Consider the following 15958-nt stretch of genomic DNA (forward strand, 5'->3'; position numbering starts at 1 on the left):
GACATTTGTAGTGTTGGGCTCCTTATCTGATTACTGTTGAGCTCATAGTGATGCAAAGTGTGAGTGACATTGCTTAAGGAAAGTCACCGGTCACAGTAATGTTGCTGTGTGGTCGGCTGCAATGTTCAATCACACGACCGGCAAGAGAATAAGCTTGAAAATGGTTTATCTTTTCATTCTTTCCCAACCTGGAAGCAACATGAGGCAGCTCGTGTACCGATGTTAGCAAACGAAGGCGTCTAGTCTGGATAGCAGCTGTGAGACGAGCTGATATCCAGTTCTCTTCCATCTCCAAATATCTGTCGGTGCTCCAGACATTTTCGTTTCGGTAAGTTCTAAATATGTTCATATCACTCTTTATAGCCTATTAGTTTTATTTTCGATGCGCTCTGAGCTCATAGCAAATTAGAACAAACATCCTACTGAGTGATTTTGCAGAACTACCTTCTATTTATAGAGTTGCTAATAATTTGGCATTATTTTAGCAAACCAGCCTATGAAATGGATGAAACATCGTGACTGGGTTGCAGCGCTACACAAGGGACCTGCTTCAAACATACCACCATCAGATTACTTCTTCCATGTGAGGGTGAAGAGGTGACCCTCCTGGATAAGATGGTGAAGGTTTGCTGCGTTTGATTTCTGAACGAAATCGGTCTCTATACAGTCCATTCTCTTTTGAGCTGCTTTTAAGCATCTTGTAATCTTCGTTCCAACACAGTGTGTTTGTTTTGATTCGTAGACCCCGAAAATGGTGCCACGCTCCCACAATGCTTTGCGGCGTGACGTCAACGCCAAAGCGCTAAGCGCTAATTTTGAAACTACACCCCGCGTGGTTACGTTGAGCAAATGAGTCATGTGACCAAACCGAGTAACAAATCACGGCAGAGTCGGGAAGAAGGGGCGGAGAAATTGTGTGTGTGCAGGAGAGGTGTCGAGCAGAGAGAGAGTTACTTTTTCATGAAACGGGAGTAAAGTAGTGAACTTACAGGAACATATACCACTACCAACGTTGGGATCAATTTCTGCATCGATCTGCACACCCTTGTTTCCTGGATCGTAGCTCAGATCAGCGTGAACCACGTGGGTCTCTGCTCCCTGATCTGTTTGTTGAGACTTCCAGCTTCATCACGGAGTTTCTCTCGGTTTGTGGGCTCATCTAAAGGTAAGCTTTTAGCGCTGTTGAGAATAATAGATTGCTTGGTATACATTGGAGTTAGACAGACTTAGAACTTGTGATTGCGTGCAACATTACAATACGACGGGTTTTAGGGGGTAAGAATACATACAGAAAAACGGTCTTTGAATATGAACAAAAGGATTGGGTGCAGGGCAAGAGAACAACCAGCCCCCACCCCCAGGACAGAAAGCCACAGGTACAAGCGTGGGGGAGGGCAATCAGCCTTTAGAATAGGACTTAATAGGACCGTCTCCAGATGCATCCAGGGCTGGACTGGGACAAAAAATCGGCCCGTGTTCCAGATTAACTGGCGTTGGTCGAACAGATGTGTGGTAGACTTGCGTTTCAGGAGCTGCTACCGACAAACCAGCAAAAAAACACCAAATGTGTCATCTGTGACAGTTGTGAGGTTAACTCAAACACACTCCGTCAGTCTTGATGCTGTTGAACAACAAAATGTTTAAAAATGTGGCGAGTTGGTGATATTGTCAAACAATTAACACCACGCCGGTGTTGTTCACAGGAAGGCGAGAGTGAACGATCGGGAGACTCTTGTCGTCGTTATCGTTCTCCTCGCACGTTTTATTACCCCGATTTCAGCGTTTTTGCTTCACAACTAAAGTGTGCAGTTTACTTTGTTTGCACTAACATGGACTCGAATCAACCAGCGCCACCTCTGGCCAAGTGCCACAGCCTACAGCCAGATTCATTTCGTTTCATTTAACGATCCACTTTCGCTCTTCTCATTCTCCGTCACCACTGTGCTTTTTCCAGCCATGTGCGTATGAAAACAAAAGCAATGCGCATGCGTGTTTTACCCTTATTTTATTGCGGTATTTAATTTTCTTATCGTTGCCCAACATTATACCGGTATTACCGTGAGCAGTATGATATAGCCCAGCCCTATATTTAAAAGTTTACTATTTGGCTGCCCCACATCAACCATCCACTGTTTTTTTTTTTTTTGGGGGGGGGGGGGGGGGGGTTGAAAAAATTATCCACACCTACCACTACGCTATGAAATTTGAGGCAGCTCTTACTGCTCATTTTATGACAGGCAGACCCCCACTGTCATTCTTGTGGGTTTGGTATCATAAGATTAATTGTAAGGTGGAGAAGCTCACTTTACGATCGTTTTTAAAGCAACAGTTTTGTATAGCACTTTTAGTTCCAATCATGCAGGCCTGCTTGAAGGAGAGCAGATTCTCAAACCTAACTTTCAGTGCACTCCTCAAACATTAAAAAATAAAATAAAATTCTACAAAATGTAAAAATATGAAAGCCTAGTTTTAGGACTTTTCACTTCCACTTGGTAACAAAAATGCAAGTTTCATCCCATGTAACAAGGTGTATGTCATGGTAAAACCTCCCCTACACATCAGGAACAAGAAACTAAGAATCTACTAGTCTCACTCATTTAGTCCCTCTGCTGCATTCTGTTCACCCCTGCTATAATTCAATCATCTTTCCTAATATAATATTAGTCCACTAGTTCATATATTGCTTCTCATCCCACTAAGTGAACCGAACAACATGATAAAATCAGAAACACAGGCTTAAAATACTATCTGGTCTTCTTGAGCTTCATTACATGCGTGTATGTGTTAGTAGGATTAATACATTTTGTGCTCCTTAAAGGTTAAAATATCAATACTACAGTCTAAATATCAGGAGAGCAAATCAATATGTCCTTCTTGTTTCAGAAACATCTAAAGTCAAGTTCAGCTAAATCCTAAGCGTTTGCAAGTTCACCAAGTGAATGTGAAGGTGTTGTTAACACCGTCAACAGGTGATGTGATGTGTGCCACTTCCAATGTGATTTTTGACACCCCCATATGGAGGACAACAAGAGCCACGCACATCGAAATAAAGAATTCTGTGCTTGAATAATGAATTGTAGAATAAATTCTTCATTTGTGAAATTTTTCAATCCCTCATTAACAAAGTGATTTTTTAAATGTTTTTTAAACTCCTAGGATGGTAATGAGGTTCAGTATAAACTTAGTTGGCTGAGTTCATACTGCTACCGATGAGTCTGAGCGGGACTCTTTTGTGGATCTATGGAAGTCCATATTTACTTATTTAATTTTTTGTTTCACACATGGTACAGTAATTCATTTCCTATACACAACCTTCCTGTTAATTAAAGTAACACTGTTTCCATGCATGAACAGGAGCATTGACACCTGCCCCCTATCTGTGATGATACAAGTAGGCAACCAAAATTACACTCTGACAATATTCTACACAAAACAAGACAAAACAAACAGAACAATATAATCAACAGTGAGCAATACCACTAAATATCAAACGAAAAGGATAATTTTTTCTACAGTTAAATTCTGTTATTTTCAACTTCTTCATATTGGTTTATCGTTTTATTGTTATAGCAGATTTTAAATTGAGAAACCTTTGTACAACACGTGAGATGATCATTGAGAGAATTCCAGTTTCTTATGCCCATGACTGTTGGACACATTCGCCTTTGTGTGGTTCGAGCAAACCAATGCTTAAAATAAAACTTCCTTCTTCCCTCCCCATGTTCTGAACACAATACAAATACACTTTGTAACTTAAGAGATAGTGTTTTATTTTTTGCCCTAAATATAATAATGTCTATAATTTCACTATCTCTTCTAGTTTTAATAATTTAGATTTTATATACAAACTGTTACTGTGTTCTCTATACTATATATATATATATATATACACACACACACACATATAAAAAAAAAAAACACCCAGCACGCCCCTGCGGGCGGTTTATCCTTCAAGCTCGGGTCCTCTACCAGAGGCCTGGGAGCTTGAGGGTCCTGCGCAGTATCTTAGCTGTTCCCAGGACTGCGCTCTTCTGGACAGAGATCTCCGATGTTATTCCCGGGATCTGCTGGAGCCACTCGCCTAGCTTGGGAGTCACCGCACCTAGTGCTCCGATTACCACGGGGACCACCGTTACCTTCACCCTCCACATCCTCTCGAGCTCTTCTCTGAGCCCTTGGTATTTCTCCAGCTTCTCGTGTTCCTTCTTCCTGATATTGCTGTCATTCGGAACCGCTACATCGATCACTACGGCCGTGTTCTTCTGTTTGTCAACCACCACTATGTCCGGTTGGTTAGCCACCACCATTTTGTCCGTCTGTATCTGGAAGTCCCACAGGATCTTAGCTCGGTCATTCTCCACCACCCTTGGGGGCATCTCCCATTTTGACCTCGGGACTTCCAGGTTATACTCGGCACAGATGTTCCTGTACACTTGGTTATGGCGTTCCATGTATGCCTTGCCTGCTAGCATCTTGCACCCTGCTGTTATGTGCTGGATTGTCTCTGGGGCATCTTTACACAGCCTGCACCTGGGGTCTTGCCTGGTGTGATAGACCCCAGCCTCTATGGATCTTGTACTCAGAGCTTGTTCTTGTGCTGCCATGATTAGTGCCTCTGTGCTGTCTTTCAGTCCAGCTTTGTCCAGCCACTGGTAGGATTTCTGGATATCAGCCACCTCCTCTATCTGCCGGTGGTACATACCGTGCAGGGGCCTGTCCTTCCATGATGGTTCCTCGTCTCCCTCCTCTTTCTTGGGTTTCTGCTGCCTGAGGTATTCACTGAGCACTCGGTCAGTTGGGGCCATCTTCCCAATGTATTCTTGGATGTTCGTTGTCTCATCCTGGACTGTGGTGCTGACACTCACCAGTCCCCGGCCCCCTTCCTTCCGCTTAGCGTACAGCCTCAGGGTGCTGGACTTGGGGTGAAACCCTCCATGCATGGTAAGGAGCTTTCTTGTCTTTATGTCAGTGGCTTCTATCTCCTCCTTTGGCCAGCCTATTACCCCAGCAGGGTACCTGATCACGGGCAGGGCGTACGTGTTGATGGCCCGGATCTTGTTCTTACCATTCAGCTGACTCCTCAGGACTTGCCTGACCCTCTGCAGGTACTTGGTGGTTGCAGCTTTTCTAGCGGCCTCTTCATGGTTCCCATTTGCCTGCGGGATCCCCAGGTACTTGTAACTGTCCTCTATGTCTGCAATGTTGCCTTCTGGTAGTTCAATCCCCTCAGTTCTGACTACCTTCCCTCTCTTTGTTACCATCCGACTACACTTCTCCAGTCCGAACGACATTCCAATGTCATTGCTGTATAGCCTGGTAGTGTGGATCAATGAATCGATGTCTCGTTCACTCTTGGCATACAGCTTGATGTCATCCATGTACAGGAGGTGGCTGACAACTGCTCCGTTCCGTAGTCGGTATCCGTAGCCAGTCTTGTTAATGATCTCACTGAGGGGGTTCAGGCCTATGCAGAACAGCAGTGGGGACAGAGCATCTCCTTGGTAGATCCCGCACTTGATGGTGACTTGTGCTATGGGCTTGGAGTTGGCCTCTAGTGTTGTACGCCACATCCCCATAGGGTCCCATTGATCTTGTACAATTCTAGGCATTCCAGTATCCAGCTGTGGGGCATTGAGTCATAGGCCTTCTTGTAATCAATCTAGGCAGTGCACAGGTTGGTCAGTCTGGTCTTGCAGTCTCGGCTGACTGTTCTGTCTACCAGTAGCTGGTGTTTTGCGCCTCTGGTATTCTTGCCAATTCCTTTCTGTGTCCCACTCATGTATTGACCCATGTGCCTGTTCATCTTAGCCGATATGATGCCTGACAGGAGCTTCCATGTAGTACTGAGGCAGGTTATTGGTCGGTAGTTGGAGGGGACCGGTCCCTTCTTGGGGTCCTTGGGGATCAGGACCGTCCGACCTTCGGTTAGCCATTCCGGGTGTCTCTCGTTAACTAGCAGCTGGTTCATTTGTGCTGCCAGACGCTCGTGGAGTGCAGTCAGCTTCTTTAGCCAGTAGGCGTGAACCATGTCGGGCCCTGGTGCTGTCCAACTCTTCATACTGGAGACCCTTTCTTGGATATCTGCCACTGTGATGGTTACTGGACCCTGTTCAGGTCGCTGTGGTCTGCCCTCAGATCCACTAGCCACTGAGCATTGCCGTTATGGGTTGCGTCCTTCTCCCATATGCTCTTCCAGTATTGCTCCGTCTCCAGCCTTGGTGGTGCTGTTCTCTTATTATTGTTCCCTTGCCACTGAGAGTACACCTTTGCAGGTTCCGTGGAGCACAGCTGGTTTATTCTCCTGCCTTCTATCTCTCTGGTGTCTTTGCTTGGCAGTTTCCAAGGCCTCAGGTATGGACAGCTTGCTGTATTTCTTATGCACCTTCTTTGTTGCACCTTTCTGCAACTCCGTTAGTTGGCTAACCTCCCTCCGTGCTACTTTGATCTTGCCCTCTAGCCTCCTTCTCCATGGAGGGTACTGCCCCTTGTGGCTGTTCAACTTGTAGCCAAGCATCTCACTGATCACTGCTGCCGTATTGTAGATCAGCTTGTTAGTGTCGGTAATCGTGGTTGTAGGTATTGTCCGTAGTGCTGCATTAACATCATCTAGCAGACCTTCTGAGGGTACTTCACGTAATCTTGGTAACCGGCTACGGGGGATCCAGGTTTCAAGCTTGGCCATTATCCTATTTTTCAGGTCAGTTCCTCTCGCACTCAACGATCCTTCTCCTATCGCACTTGGGGCTATGTACCCAATCTCGGGTGGGGGTGATGATATCTCCCCCTTGACCTGGCGTCCTGACTCCTCCTTGCCGTAGCATTTGTGTTGTACCTCGTCAATCTCTAGCTGTGAGAGCAGTCCCTTCTTTCGAATGTTGGAACACTGAGCTACTAGTTTCGCCGTCATTGTGGATGTTGGGTATCGAAGAATCCATAGGTCCGTCATCCTATTCATGTAGGCCCTTCCGCCGGGGTTACTTGCATAGTAGCATTCCAACAACGCCCTGCAATATCGCTAGCCCGACGTCCCGGAGCTAGCGATTTTTTTCAGTCGGGCTACCAAAATCTATCTCTGCCCTGCCCGTCGGGCTATTGTAGGAAAAATATATGTCAATGCTTTTGCATTCTTTCAGAAATGTAGCTGGGTAATTATGTCATTGGCATCGGTGAGCCACTGTCAATATGTGACATATTGAAGTCGCGTTTGAATTTGCGCTTGTTTTTTGCTTTCACTTTGCAATCGTGCGAACTGTGTATAGAGAGCGACAGCACTGATCTGTGAGTGATGATAATTTGTGCACCAATTCCTCTGACATCGTCTTATTAATCGTTAGCTTACTATGGAAACATGACAAGTGAAATCTCCCGCAGCTTAAACATGTGAGAGGTTGATCGCGCAGAGAATCGCTGACCGTTATGTGTGTGTGTGTGTAAAAGCATTTCAGTTCTGCTGAGCCAAATAAGACAGGTCAGGGTGAAGAAGTGACAGCCAAAGAAAAGCTTACCACAAAACGGAGAAGTTATGACAAATCAGACTATAAGGCAAAAGAAAGTGCAGCTTTATGGGTTATATGGACAAAAGAATTTCTGTGGCTGCAATATGATGAGCTAAATAACCAGGGCTGCACATAAGTGGTCCACAGGTGCGCATTCGCTGTCAAAATAAAAAACACGCACAAGGGTTAGGGTTAAATTTAAAAACTGTACTTTTGAGTTAAAATATATATTTATAATTTTAATAAATGACAAATTAAAAATGCATGAACTTTTTTTTGTATCGAAAAAAATATCGAACCGTGACACCAAAGTATCGAACCGAACCGAACCGTGAATTTTGTGTTTCGTTGCACCCCTAAAATATATATATATATATATATATATATATATATATATATATATATATATATATATATATATATATATATATATATATAAAAAATATGCTTCTTTTTGTCAGGGATAAAATATGTCTATATACTTTTTGTGTCCCAGCTGAGTAAAAGGAGGAGAAGAGTCTGGTGGAGCAGCAGAAGGACAATTTCAGCCAGTTGGACTCAGCTCAGCCACTACAGAGGAAACAATGACTTCAACACAGAAGGTGAGAAAAACATCACAGTTACACTGTTATTGAAACTGTGTGTGCAACTGGTTGGTCTTTAAAACACAATTAACAGCAGCTTTGTCTTTTGCATCCTGGGCTCCTCCATATATACAGAATCTACATTCACAACCAAAAACCACAGAAGTTAGAAGAAAATACAAAGATCATATTTTATCAGCACATATTGAAACAACAATATCATCAGTTGAACTCAAAATATTTTATGAAGTAAAATATTTTCTCCACTTATATATTTCTTCAATAAGGTAATTTTCATTACACCTCTCATTGTGTCACATCATTGTAATGTGATACTATCACCAGAAGGTGGTGGAAACACACCAACAATGTGTTTGTTGACATGTTTGTTTCCACTGACGGAGGGAGTTTCAGTTTGTTCCACGACTGCATTTCACTCACTGCCTCTGTTTGTATCTCTGTCACTGCAGGACCAACATGGAGCAAGAAGTCAGCGCTCTCAGGAGGCCGACAAACGTCAAAGAAGAAAGGGAGAGAAATCCTACAGCTGTGATGAGTGTGGGAAGGATTTTACCCGGAGTGACAGCCTAAAAACACACCAACTCATCCACAGTGGAGTTAAACCTTACAGCTGTGAGTTGTGTGGAAAGTCTTTTACCCTGGCTCGAATCTTAAAAAAACACAAACTCGTCCACAGTGTAGTTAAACCTTACAGCTGTGACTTGTGTGGAAAGTCTTTTACCGAGGCTGGAAAATTAAAAAAACACCAAGTCCTCCACAGTGGAGTTAAAGCTTACAGCTGTGACTTGTGTGGGAAGGATTTTGCCTGGGCTAGAGGCTTAAAAATACACCAAGTCATCCACAGTGGAGTTAAAGCGTACAGCTGTGACTTGTGTGGGAAGGATTTTGCCCGGGCTGAAAGCTTAAAATCACACAAACTTATCCACAGTGGAGTTAAAGCGTACAACTGTCACTTGTGTGGAAAGTCTTTTACCCACGCTCAACCCTTTAAAACACACCAACACGTCCACAGTGGAGTTAAACCTTACAGCTGCAAATTGTGTGGAAAGTCTTTTACCCACGCTGGAAACTTAAAAACACACCAACTCATCCACAGTGGAGTTAAAGCACACAGCTGTGACTTGTGTGGTAAAGCTTTTGCTCAAAAGCACGACTTACAGAGGCATCTAGTTACCCACTCTGGAATTAAGGCGTATAGCTGCAACTTTTGTGGAAAAAGTTTCAGCGACAAACACTACCGAAATAGACACCTACGGATTCACACTGGAAATGATGTTTCCCGCTGTGATCAGTGTGGGAAACTGTTTATAACAGACGCACAGTTACAACAACACATGTTTAGCCACACTGAGGAGAGACCTTATAAATGTGACCTGTGTGAGAAGACTTTTAAATCTCCACATCACGTGAGAAACCACCGACGGATCCACACCAGAAAGTAACTCTACAAGTGCAGTTACTGTGAGGATGTATTGATTTTTTTTATCTTGTAATTGTAACCTGAGTGTTTGGAACAAATCTGATCAGTAAACTTATGGAGTTAAACTGAATGAATTGTTTGGAAAATTGAAGAGTCATTTTTGTTCAGTAAGCTCAGTCTTATAATGTAAATGGTAAAATGTAATTGGACGTTGGCAGAGATGCTCTTTGTTTCAGGCGACATTCAGGATAAAAATAAAAAAGCAGAGCAACACAGATGGATCCAGTTCTCAACCCTGTCGTCGCTGTGGTGGTGGGAAAGAGTTTCTTTGTGACCTTTGTAAAAAAAACTTCCAATCATCAATGGGACCTAAAACCACATCAACGTAGACACACTGGAGACGAAATGAACTACTGCAAAGAATGTGGGAGAGGCTTCCACACACAAGTACATTAAAAATACATGAACTCTTCCACAGTGGGGTCAAAAAGCACTGTGACCAGTGTGGGTCATCCTTCACCACTGAACATGAGCTCAATGAAAAAGCATAAGCGAATCCACACAGGAGAGACACCATACAAGTGCAGACACTGTGACACAGGAGAGACACCATACAAGTGCAGACACTGTGACAAAAGCTTCTCACAATCAGGTCATCGTAACAAACATGAACGTACACACATGGAAGTGAACTTCAGCTGTGACCTGTGTGACAAGAGCTTAAGGAATCTCAGTTCATACTCCGAACACAAACTATCCCACACTGTAAATAAACTGTTTCACTGTTACCAATGTGCAAAAACCTTCACTTCATTATCTGCTCTGTGCAAACATCAGCCTGATCATGCAGGATTGAAATCACTGGATCACAATGAATCTGAAGAGAGAGAAAGATCCTCTTCTGGTTTCAGGCTCAGACTTAAAAACCTTGATATCAGGCTCCACAGAGTTCAGATGGAATCTCCTGTAAAGAGTGTCAGCTGATGCCACACTTGGATCTGATGAGGTAGCTCTGATTTCTGGACCTGCAGTGAATAATCCTGAATGTTACATTTAGGAAGCTGCATGTATAGATATGTATATCAAGTTTATGTTTTTTCCTTTGAGGGATCTTAATTCTCTAAAATGTTATCCCTGTTACATTTTAACCTTTGTTCCCTTAGGACACAGTAGTGTTTAGTAGTTGTACTATTAAAGTTATAGGAATGTCTTTTTTACCAAACAGACTTTGTATCAAAATTGCAGATATGGATATACATTTCAATTTCTTTCATTTGAACTTAGTGTTTCCAAAATTAACTTCTTTTTTTAAATGTATTCATTTAATGTGTTACCTCAGTTAAATTTCAATTCTTCATTCATATTTAAACTTTTGCTTCTTCTTCTTTTGAACCTTTTCTCCCAAAATTGCAAATAATTTCACAGCAGTTGCTCTTAAAACTTCCAAAATGAACTAAATCTGTCCACCAGCTTTGAAATGACACCTGCTGTGACTTTATGTCCAGAAAAAAGAAACTCAAGTTAAACTGGTTTTGGGCTGTACTTCCATGTAATACCAGTTTGTACCAGAAGATGGAGCAGTGAGTCAGAGTAACCTTTATTCAATTAGGCAAAGACCACATTCATATTCACAGTGGCAGCAAAGAACTGTTACAAGATCAAAAATTCAAATTCTATTAAACCTCTATTTTTGGCTCCTTTAGTGTGTTTACTGTGTTCTTGAACTCCACATGTTGTTTTTTTAATGAATTCATTTTGATCCACATGTTCTGCAGCTGTTTTCTTGTTGATTTGAAGTTTGTATTATGAAATCGTGATTTGATTTGATCCTATATTTGATGAACTTTGAAAAATAAAGAAATGGTCTCACAGCAAGTAGTTTGAGCCCTGATTTCAGATTCAAAGTAATTTAACTGTTTTCAGTCGTACATGTGGAGGTTTATCACAGGAGGAGACTTGGCTGTTCTCCACTCACAGCACAGGGTTCCTGCAGCTCATTAAAAACTCTGAAATGATCTTCAAGGACAAAGATGTTTGATTTTTCTTAAAAACAAGATTGTAATGAACATCTCACACAAGGCAAATGTTCCTGCATTGCAACAGCGGTTTGCAGATGTGTTCTCCCCCCTGCCCGGCTGCATGACTCTCATGGAGCACCACTTTGAAACGCAGCCTGGCGTGAAAGTGCGTTCATGACCTAACATATTGTCTGAGCACAAGAGACAAATTGTGCAAAAGGAATTGGCTGAAATGGTGAAAATGCTGTTATCATAGGATGAAATGAGGATTTGTTCCTCAGTGTTTGGTCTCCTATGCTTACCTTTTCTCCAGATGATTTGTCGCAGCTGTTGAGAGGGGCCAGTTGTCTTTAAGGTGCTTCCAGGTAATTAAGAAGTGAGCGCACGGTTTTATAGGGTTCTGTGATGATTATCACAAAGTGAACAAGATCTCATGGTTTTATGCTTATCCCATGCCCCAGGTTGACCTGGACTGGTTAAGCACTGCTTATTTTTTATCATGTTGGATTTAACCAACGCCTACGGGCAGATTCCCTTGTCTGCAGAGTCCAAAGACAAAAACGAGCTTCTGCACTCTGTATGGTTCATGCCATTCGTCACTCTTCTGTTTGGCTTCTTTGGAACCGCGGCCATTTTTCAGCACGTGCTGGAGCGATAGCTGCGTCCTCACACTGCATATGTTAATTCCTACCTGGATGATGTTGTCATTCATAGTGATACCTCGGTGGATCATGTGCAGTGGTTGGTCACGGAGTCCGTGAGGCAGGCAGGACTGATGGCAAACCCAAAGAAGTGTGTGGTTGGATGGAGGGAGGTACAGTATGATAAAACTAGCACAGAGCTTCCCCCATGTATTACCAAAGATTCACATCAAACTTATCCCATTCTTGGTTGGTTTAATGAACATTTTTTATTGTCACAGTTTGATACTGATGATTTCTTGTGAACACTCCTTCAGTTTGAACCCAGTGACAGTATCAAGTTATTATGTTTATGTCTTCTCTCACCCCCGTTCTCTGCGGCCTGCTGGAGCGGGGGGGCTAGGAGGAGTTGGCCATCCGACTGCAGTCTGGAGTGTGGGGCCTCCCTGCTGCTGCGGAGTCGGGGCGGTCTGCCTCTCCCCACCGCAGGGAAAAGGGTAACACCACCTGGGTCTGGGTGCAGTTCCCCCCTCCAGGGGCAAGGGTACCTAGACCCGGTTTGTAGAGTACGCTTGGGGAGTGTGATCGTGTGTACAGCGTCTCTTTATGTCTGTCTCCACGTTGGTTGAGTGTGGAGTAAGTGCATATGAGAGCATGAGGGTGGGAATGGATGTTTGTATCTGTGTGTGCCTGTATGTCTGTGTCTATATGTCAGGTTGGGTATCAGACGCCACCTCTCTGGGGACACCTCAGGCCCTCCAAGGTTTGGAGGCCTATCTCCCCCCACCACCACTTCCCCTGCCAGTGGCGGACTCCCTCAGGTGTCGGTGCGTTGGTGGTTCTTTGTGTCTGGGGATGGGCGTCCAGGTACACACCGGCTCACTCCTTGGCAGCCGCTTGTCAGGGCCTGGAGCCTGGGGCTCGCTCGGGCCACTTCGGGGTGGGGTGGGGTGCCCCCGGCCTCTCGGCCTGGGGCTCGGTCACTCAGGCACGGCTGGCTGCCGGCGGAGCTCACGGGCGCGTCACTGCAACCCCCCCTGGCTTCTGCTCCGCGGCTGCTGAGTGAGCCCTCATCTGGGACTCTCCTCAGCTCTTTCTGGGACAGTGGCGCAGCTGCCCCTCTGTTAGTCTTCCTTGGTCTCTTGTGTTCTGAGGGCCTCTGGATGTCTGGAGTTTTGATCTCCTCCATACCTGCTTCATGCCCTGGAGGACGGGGCTGTGCCCCCCCCCCCCCCCCCCCCCCCCCCCCCCACACCCTCTAGCAGGTCATTACATGAAGGAACCTTTTAAAAAACAAGCGCGTCCATGCTCACAGGTGTACACACGGGTGATCACACCCACAAACTACACCCTTTTTGGCTCCTACCTCAAAGCACACTGTGTTCTGTTGATCTTATTTGCTGCACAATAATGTTTAATATTTAGTATTTACTGTCATATTCCCATATATCATTGTGATGTTGTTTATTCTATTACTCTTGTTCTCTTCTGCTTGTTTTCTTTTTTCTTTCTCAGCAGGTGATCCAGGTGATTGATATATGCATTTTTTTTTCTCTGCTCATTCTGTTGGTTTTTGTCTTTTGCCCTTCTCCCCCGTCCCTCTTCTCAGCTGTTTCTCTTTCCCTCTTTCTTTCTCCCCTTCTTTCCCCCAGTCAAGTCTGTCCCATATTCAGTAAGTGAAAATAAAATAAACAATAAAAGGTGAATCAAATGGACCATAATGGCAAGGCTGGGATGGTCAATTTGGTAAAGTAAATCTGTTGGGCATCTTTCTTTACCTTTAGACAATAATTCTGGTGGCAAAAGAGCCAAACGGGACAGGCAAAAAAAAAAAAAAGTTATTATGTTTATTTTCATGTTAGTGTTTTCATTTCCAGCCTTAAAGTATCTCCACGTGATGTTCCTCTTTCACGTTTTCTGAAAATAACTGTTCCAATTCAGGATCTGCATCCTTCAAGACCCAATTTGAAGGCTGATTACGTCACGGCAACATGATGAAGCCTGTCCCAATTCGAAATGCAGCCGAAAATGCGCCCTTCATTTCCCCAGATTTGAAGAATAGGTTGGGTGTATCATTTGTGGCCCAACATATCCCAGAATTCATAGCGCAGTGGCTGTGGCCAATTTTTTCTAATAAAAACGGTGGATGGCAGAACTGTGGTGAAGAAACTTTTCAAAAAAAGCATAAAATATTATCTCACTTATTTATGTGCAAATGTTAAATATGGAAGAACATTACAATATTACTGTTGGCCAGTGATGGCCAAATAAAGCTTTCTATCTGGAGACCCAAAATATGAAGCACAGTTTGAATTTTCAAATGAAAGTGTACTGCTTCATTATGACTGCCCACTCTACAGAGTGACGTTCACAATTTTGTTTGACATTGGCCCACTGTTGTGTTGCTTTGAACAGCTTTGAAAATTGTTATGTTTATTTTTTAAATATTTTTTATCAATACTTTCCTTTTTAAAGATTTACCATGGTGTGGTCTTTCTTTGCTTGTGACTTCTTGATGTTGGTAAATGCAATAGATGAAAAATACATTTAATATACATATAATAATGTACAACACACTGTGACGTGCTGTGAGGTCTGGACAGGTATGTTTAATAATATTATATTAGGTCAATTTTCTTGCACATAATTTTGACCTGGGGTTAGAATTGATCGTAAACTGAAAATGGAGAATGCTTATGAACTTGTTAAGTAAAAGCATGGTGCATTTAAGGTAATCCTGTTTCAAATCTATTTTTATTTAAGAAGAGGATTTGTTCCATTCTGTTTCTTTTCTTGGAGATAATTTCTTCTGCCTCAGAAAATCATCTCACATGGAACAGAAGAGGCTGGAGTGCACAGAAACTGCAATGTAAGTTGATACAGACTCTTCCTGGGTACCACAGACTATCAGCTCAAAAATATTAAACAAATTTAATTGCTGCTAATTTTGTAGAATAACATTTTAAGTTCATTTTAAAAATACATATCTTTTGATTAGATTAAATTCAAAGAGTCTAAGTCTTTCTAAAGTTAATAAATGATATTCATATTATGAATATTATGATTTGTTTTGTTCAGACATTTTAAGTTTCTTAAGCAAACAACAAGAACAGAAAGCTGGCAAACCCGCCCGATGTACCAAAATCAAAATACTCCCACACAACAAAACCTCCTGTCTTCCTTGCTGGCTCCATGTCTCTTTATAGAATAATCAGTGGTTTGCTGTCTCTCACCATCAAAACACTCCATAAATCCCACAATTGACTTCCTTATAAATCACTGAATCAGTTACTTTCTAAATGAAGCTTCGGACGTCACTGATCATGTGACTGTGGCCAAACAAATTAAGCCTCGACACAGTGCTTCTGAAACAGTGTGTTCTTTTTTTTCTGACACACACACCGGAGCCTCAGGTTCAAGTGGGCCATCACTACTGTTAGCCACATGTCGGCAAAGTTAGGTGACATTAGTGATGTTTGTACTTTCAGCTTTAACTTGGTTTTAAAGCCTTGACTTTAAAATATACACCGTTAAAAGTTGACCTTAATCTTACAGAGAATGTGATGATTTTATGGATAATTAAAGTCAGTCATATCACCGCACAAGCAGGGTTCACTGCACTGTTAATGTTAGCTACTGTATGTTATATTGTTGCCTCTGTTCGGTGGTGTTGAGCCAAACAAACTTTAACGTGTGTGTTACATCCCCCAGGAGGATGTCTCTTCTCCCTATTAACCCTTTGTTTTGTCCATGCTCCACCTCCTCTGTTCTGATTGGA

At 43.0% G+C, this 15958-nt stretch overlaps 1 long non-coding RNA gene across 1 annotated transcript; it reads left to right on the top strand.

Annotated features, from left to right (window-relative positions):
* Positions 1-908: 908 nt before the first annotated feature.
* Positions 909-11392, top strand: LOC143414249 (uncharacterized). The gene is made up of 3 exons (XR_013094749.1): positions 909-1165; positions 7993-8098; positions 8551-11392. It is a non-coding gene; the product is annotated as an uncharacterized LOC143414249 (long non-coding RNA).
* Positions 11393-15958: the final 4566 nt, after the last annotated feature.

This window comes from Maylandia zebra, linkage group LG3 (assembly GCF_041146795.1).
Source record: "Maylandia zebra isolate NMK-2024a linkage group LG3, Mzebra_GT3a, whole genome shotgun sequence".
NCBI classification, from domain to species: domain Eukaryota; kingdom Metazoa; phylum Chordata; class Actinopteri; order Cichliformes; family Cichlidae; genus Maylandia; species Maylandia zebra.